Genomic DNA, 7,865 nt, shown 5'->3' with positions numbered 1-7,865 from the left:
TCTAGGACTCAAACTGCAGTCAGCCATGTGGGAGTTCAGTGTCCTTAACCACCATACCACCTGCTGGCCCCTAAATAAATAGTTCTTTAAAAAACAAAACAAAACAAAAAAACAGAGAAATACATCATGACCTTACAACAACCCAATATTTAGGTTGGTAAGCTTTCTTGATGAACTTACCCCTTTATCATTAGGAAATCTCTTTTATCACTGGTAATCTTTCTTGTTCAGAAATCTACCTGTGTAAAACTAATATAGTCACTTTATCTTTCCTTTTCCTTTAGTGGTTGCATGATGTATTTTTTTTCTATCCTTTTACTTTGTAAACCTATCTGTCTTTATATGTAAAATAGTTTCTCGCAGACAGTTTTACCCAATCTGACAACTTCTATCCTTCAATTGGATATTCAACCTATACTGTCCAATATGGTAGCCACTAGCCAAATGTAAATTTTTTTTTTTTCGCTATAGGGTGCATGCGCTCGCCAGACAGACAGAGAGAGACACAGAGACAGAAAGCGAGAAATCACCCCCCAGAGGGGATGGTCACACCGCAATCCCTTCTCCTCCATTCTCCTCTCGGGATCTTGGGCACGCACGAACACGCACCCGGTGTGAGTTTTAAGCCACCAGGTCCAGGACGTGAACCGCGGTCGACTATGTGGGAGTCCAGTGACATAGCCATTACACTAACTGCTGGTTCCCCCAAATATAAATATTAAGCACCTGAAATATGGCTAATCCAAATTGTGATGTGCTATAAGTGTAAAATGTATTCTACATTTTAAAGAGAATGTAAAATAGTTCATTAATAGTATTTTAATATTGATTACATGCTAAAAGGGCATATTTTGAATATACAGGATTAAATATATTATTAAAAATAATTTTGCTGGGGTCCAGCAGGTGGCATGGTGTTAAGGTGCAGGATCCCACATGGTCAACTTTGGTTCTAGCCCCCAGACCAGCAGTTTGAAAATCATGCCGGATGTGCCGCGCAGGCACAAGCCGGCAAGATGGTGGCGGCTGGAGCAGGCTGTCTGAGGTGAGCGGCTTCGGCCCTACTGCTCCAGGGCCGGAGCCTGCCTGCCAGGGAGCTGTCAGCTCCCAATCGGCTCTATCACAAGAAGGTTGTTGATCATTATGAAAATCCTAGGAACGTCAGGTCCCTTGACAAGGCATCTAAGAATGTCAGAACTGGATTGGTGGGGGCTCCAGTATGTGACAATGTCATGAAATTACAGATTCAAGTGGACAAAAAGGGGAAGATCGTGGATGCCAAATTTAAAACATTTGGCTGTAGTTCTGCAGTCGCCTCCAGCTCCTTGGCCACTGAATGGGTGAAAGGGGTGAAAGGTAAGACAGTGGAGGAAGCCTTGACCATCAAAAACACAGACATCGCCAAGGAGCTCTGCCTTCCTCCTGTGAAACTGCACTGCTCCATGCTGGCTGAGGATGCAATCAAAGCCGCCCTGGTTGATTACAGACTGAAACAAAAACCCAAGAAAGGAGAGGCAGAAAAGAAGTGAGCCCGTGGCAAAGCCCGCAGCAGGTCACATCAGCTTTTTGCCCATCGCTGTGCTATCACCTTAGGTGTGAGAACCCCTTGCACTGCATTAAAAAGCTCCGCGATAAGCACAACATTTGCCGTCTGTTATGAAGCTCATGCAAGCAAAATACACAATTCAATTGTTCTGAATCCTGTGGTTTCTTTCAGCCCACATTTTATCGCCTTAACCCTGTCCATGTACATTTTGAATTGTGTGTTTGGCCTCAGAGCTGAAATCTATAATGAAGTCCCAAGTATTTGACAGCCTGTGAAGTGCATAAATATCTAATTTTATCTTGATTTTGGGAAGATTACAAGTAGAATGCCTTGGTCTGATTATTTGACAGACCCATTATTGTACTTAAAAGATTTGCTTATATACATAAAATAAAACAATGTAAGATGAAAAAAAACAAAGAAAATCATGCCAGATGTGTGTGCATGTGTGCCTTAAATCCTCAGCAAGAGCACGTGCTCTATGGCAACAACCTAAAATACAATAAAAATAATTTCACCTATTTCTTTTACTTTTTAAATGTACCTACCAATTAAAATTAGATTGGAACCAGCAGTTGGCATAATGGCTATGTCACTGGACTCCCATGGTTCAAGTCCCGGACCCGGTGGCTTAAACTCATGCCGAGCGCATGTGCGTGCATGCTCAAGATCCCAAAAGTAAAATGCAGAAGGGATTGCGGCATGGCCATACCCCCCTAGGGGGTGAGTTGTTGCTTTCTGTCTCTCTCTCTCTCTCCATCTGGAGAGTACAAACACCCTATAGCAAAAACCTCTCCGCACCCCCCCCCAAAAAAAAACTAAAAAAAAAAAAATCAGATATATGGCTCATATTATATTTCTTTTCAACAGTGCTGGTTTAGATAATTTTCATTAAATACTGATATGGCTGAATTTAAATCTACCATCTTTTTTCCTATTTGTTCCATCTACTTTTTGTATCTTTTTCTTGCCATCTTTTGGACTGTGTGTGTGTGTGTGTGTGTGTGTGTGCATACATATGCATGCTTACAAATATAAAATATATACATACATGCACATTATATATATTTATATACAAATATATATTATATATAAACATACATGTGTGTACATATATACTTATATACATATATGTTATATATATGTATGTATACACACACATACACACACACATTTCGATATAATATTTAAAGTGGCCAGGTCTGAGACTCAAACCTCAGCCAGCCATGTGGGAATCCAGTGCCTTAACTACCACAGCACCTGTTGGCTCCCCTTTGGATTTTTTAAAATCACATTATTGTCTCTATTAGTGGTTTGTTAACTATACCTTTGTTTTGTTTTTAAGTATCTGCTCCAGGATTTACAACATCTTTAACTGATCATAATCTTCACATAACATTATGCCACTTCATATAGTGTGTACAAATCTTAGAATACATCCATTTTGTCTCTTTCTTTGTGCTATGACTGTCATACACACGCACACACACACACACATATACGTGATACTTTAATTTGTTGGAGGGTGCATGTGCTCATCAGAGCGAGAGGCAGACAGGGAGGAAAAGAAGAGAGCACCCCAATGGGGTGTGGTCACACTACAATCCCTTCTCAATTTCTCTATACTGTCAGGATTTGGGACACACATACACATGTGCCCAGTGTTTTTTCAAACTGTCTGGTCTAGGACTTGAACCATGAAGTCAGCCATGTGGGATCTGGCTCCCTGTAAGCACTAGGCTAGCCCCATATACTTTACTTCTACATGTCATAAATCCCACAGGACATTGTTTTAGTTCTGCTTTAGTCAATTGTCTTCAAGAGATATTTAAAAATAAGAGCATTTCTATTGTTTTTTAGTACTTTGTACAGATTGACATTTCCATTTGATATTTTTCCTCTGCCTGAAAAACGTGTAATATTTCTTACAGTACAGATCTGCTGGTGATAAATTCTCTAAGCATTTGTTTGTCTGAAAGAGTATAGCCTTATTTTTTGAAAGATGTATTTGCTAGGTATAGAGTCTAGGTTGACACTTCTTTTTCTTCCTTTTTTTTTTTTAAAGAATTATGTATTCAATTTTATTTATTAATTTTTATTTGACCAGAGAGAGACATACAGATAGAGAGAGAAAGAGACAGAGAGAAGAGGAAAGTGAGAAAGCAAGCCACCAGATCTGGGACTAGAACCATGGTTGGCTATGTGGGAGTGTCCAACGCCTCAACCACCATGCCACCTGCTGGTCCCATACTTCTTTTTCTTCTTAAGTTCTTTAAAGATGTAGGTATTGGGCCAGCAAGTGGTGTAGTGGTTAAGGCACCTGGATCCCACAGGGCCAACTTCACAGTTTGAGTCCCAGAACTGGTGGCCTCAGAAACATGCTGGCTGCAGTGTGTATGAGGGCAATCTTAAAAAAAAAAAAAAAAAAAAAAAAAAGAGAGAGAGAGAGAGAGAGAAAGAGAGAGATAAATGGAGGAGAGGGATTGTGGCATGATTATCCCCTCATGGGGGATACTTTCTCACTCACTCTCTTCTTTTTTCCCCTGGTCAATGCACATGCTGCCTGGTAAATTTAAAAAAAAATGGAGGATGGGCTAGACTGCAGAGTAAGTGGCAGGTTGAAGGATGCATCAGCAGAGAGAGCTTGGTTCATCTCTTCTCACATGCCTCTGAACTCTTGGGTGTGTTAACTGGGATTTGGAGAGTCCCACCCCTCCCTACTCCCCCCCAACCCTGGCGCCTTCTGAACATCTGCTCCAACCAGGATGGGCCAGACTGCAGAGTGAGCAGCAAGAAAAAGGACAGAGCTACAGCCCCTAAACTCTCAGGTGTGTTAATTGGGATCTGAAGAATCCTACCACTCCCTGCTCCCCATGCCTCCTTATCATCCACTCCGGCCAGGAAAGGCCAGAAAATGCTTTAGGTCTCCACTATCACCTGACTATTTCAGACCTCATAGTTCTCTGAAGCATGCAGCGCACTATGCAACTCTTTCTGTCTTCCTCAGCTGAAACCCTGCAGCTCAACCACAGGAACACCTGTTCTCTAGAAACTGGGAGGCCCTGGAATATCCAGTTCCAATGACAAAACTGCAGGTTGCTGGGTACACATCAGGGAGATGAAACTGCAGAGAGACTAGATCATCTCCTCCTGCACACCTCTGAACACTCAGAATTAACTCCAAAAAATTAGGAAGAAATGTATAATCCATCAGATGACCAGAAACCACTGCAGGGCACAAGAAATATGAGAAACCAAGAAAATGTCTCTCCCCCAAGAAAAAAGAACTCCTCATCATCCATAGACAGTACAATGGAATTCATAGAAATGTCAGATAAAGAATTCAGAATATTCACAGTGACAGAACTAAATGAGATGCAAGAGAAAAGAGATAACAAACTCCAGAAGATATAAGAGAAAAGAGACAATGAGCTCCAGGAGATGAGGAAGTTCTTCCATGATTTGAAAGAAGAAATAGACACCATACAAAAGAATCAAATGAAACTGTTAGAGATGAAGGCCATAAGACAGAAAATCAAAACCTCCCTTGAAAGTATTAAAAGCAGATTAGATCATGTAGGAGACTGAATCTCAGATGCAGAAGACAAAACCTCTGACCTAGAAAAAAATCACCAAAAAGACAGAAAATAACTCAAAAAAATGAGAATATGTGAAATACTAGATATTGTTAAATGCCAAAAAATCTGGATAATAAGTATCTCAGAAGGTGAAGAAACTAATAAGGGCATTGAGAATCTATTCCATGAAATCCTGAAAGAAAACATTCCAAACCTAAAGATGCATTCAAACATCCAGACTCAAGAAATACAAAGGACCCCAAATAGAATCAACCTAAGAAGATATTCTCCATGGCACATCATAGCCAGACTGACCAAAACTACAAATAAAAACAAATACTAAAATTGGCAAGAGAGAAATGTCAAGTTACTTACAAAGGTTACCCCTCAAACTAACTTTGGACCTCTCACCTGAAACAATGTCAGCAAGGAAAGAATGGGAAAATATATTCAAAGTCTTAAATGCAGGAAAATCTCGAAGACTACTACTTACCTGGCAAGATTATTGTTCTAATGGGAAGAAAAGATAAAAACATTCTCAGGTAAACAAAACCTGAAAGAACTTACCAACTCCAGACCAGCTCTCCAAGAAGTTCTGAAGGGAGTGCTATATCAGGAAAACTGAAGACAGATAAACAGAAAAAAGAGAAAAGAGAGGGAAAAAAAAGACAAAGAGAAAAAAAAAAACAACAAGAAAATGGCTGACTTAATGGTAGGAACAAGTCTGGAAATATAAATAAAAATGTTGAATATTAATAGATTAAATTCCCCAATCAAGAGACACAGATTGGCTGAATGGATAAAAAAACAGAAACCCTCTATCTGCTGTCTGTAAGAAACATACCTCATGGATAAAAACATACATAAACTAAAACTGAAGGGCTGGAAAAAGGTATTACATGCAACCAAAAACCAAAAACGGGCTGGAATCGCAATAGTTATCTCAGACAAAATAGACTTTAAGACAAAAACTGTAAGAAAAGACAAAGAAGGGCTTTATATAGTAGTACAGCAACTAATTCATCAAGAATATATAATGCTTATAAATATCTATGCACCCAACTCAGAAGCACCCAAATATGTAAAGGAAAGACTGCTAGATCTAAAAGGAGAGATAGACTGCAACGCACTAATTGTTGGGTATCTCGATACCCCATTATCTCCTTTAGACAGATCATCTAGACAAAAAATAAGCAAAGAAATACAGTATCTAAATAATACCATAAATCAAATGGGTTTGACAGATATCTACAGAACCTTCCACCCAAAAACCATGAAATATACATTTTTCTCACCCCTATATGGAATGTTTTTTAAGATTGACCATATAATAGGACACAAAACAATCCTTTACAGATTCAAAGGCATAAAAACTATATCCAGCATCTTCTCCAACCATGATGGAATTAAACTTGATATTAATTTCAGGTAAAACACTCGAAAATACACAAACACATGTAAACTAAACAGCCTCCTCCTGAATGATTTCACAACTACTGGAGAAATTAAGACTGAAATCAAAAGATCCATGGAAACCAATGATAATGAATACACAAGTCTCCAAAATCTATGGAACACAGCAAAAGCAGTCACAAAAGAGAAGCTCATACCAATTATTGTGCATAAGAAAAAGATGGAGGGGTGGCAAATGAACAACCTAACATTGTGTCTCAGAGAATTGGAAAAACAAGAAAAAAATCCAAAAAAGGCCAAGAGAAAAGAAATTAAAAGATTCAAGCAGAAATAAATAGAAAATAAACTATACAGAAAATAAATGAAAGCGAAAGCTGGTTCTTTGAAAAGATAAACAAGATTGACACACCATTAGCTAGACAAATTAAGAAGAGAGAAAAGAACCAGATAAATTAAATTTACAATGAAACAGGAAATTTAAAACAGACACAATAGAACTACAAAACATCACTAAAGGATGTAATGAGCAACTATATGCCAACAAACAAGAAAACCTGGATGAGATGGATAAATTCCTGGGCACACATAATCTACCAAGATTGAATCATAAGGACATAGAAAGCCTGAATAGACCCATAATAAGCAATGAAATTCAGTCAGTAATAAATAGCCTCCCAACAAAGAAAAACCCAGGTCCCTCAATCTACTCAGATTTTTTCTAAAGATCCAAAAGGAAGGAATCCAACCAAATTCATTTTATAAAGCCTCCATCACCTCCCCCATCTCCAAAACAGACAAGGACACGACAAGAAAGAAAAACTACAAAGATGTCTGATGAATACAGATGCAAAAATTCTCAAGAAGTTATTAGCAAATCGTATCCAACAACACATTAAAAAAGATTATACATCATGACCAGGTAGGCTTTATTACAGGGATGCAACGATGGTTCAACATACACAAAGTTATAAATGTAATATACCATATTAATAGAAAGAAAGATAACCATATGATCATTTCAATCAATGGAGAAGACGTGTTCGACAAAATACAACATCCCTTCATGATTAAGACTCTCAGCAAAATTGGCATAGAAGGGTCATTTCTCAACACAATAAAAGTAATCTATCGGGAACCAGCAGTTAGCGTAATGGCTATGTCGCTGGACTCCCACGTAGTCGACCGTGGTTCATGTCCCGGACCCAGTGGCTTAAAACTCACGCCGGGCATGTGTGCGTACGTGCCCAAGATCCCGAGAGGAGAATGGAGGAGAAGGGATTGCGGCGTGACCATCCCCCCTGGGGGGTGATTTCTCGCTTTCTGTCTCT

At 39.0% G+C, this 7,865-nt stretch overlaps 1 pseudogene; it reads left to right on the top strand.

The window, feature by feature from the left end:
* Window positions 1-1,016: 1,016 nt before the first annotated feature.
* LOC102483875 (iron-sulfur cluster assembly enzyme ISCU, mitochondrial pseudogene) lies at window positions 1,017-1,583 on the top strand (annotated as a pseudogene).
* Window positions 1,584-7,865: the final 6,282 nt, after the last annotated feature.

Source organism: Tupaia chinensis, unplaced genomic scaffold, assembly GCF_000334495.1.
Source record: "Tupaia chinensis unplaced genomic scaffold, TupChi_1.0 Scaffold142262_1, whole genome shotgun sequence".
Taxonomy (NCBI): domain Eukaryota; kingdom Metazoa; phylum Chordata; class Mammalia; order Scandentia; family Tupaiidae; genus Tupaia; species Tupaia belangeri.
Note: the sequence above shows the minus strand (reverse complement) of the source record. Positions and strands in the feature narration are given on the sequence as shown.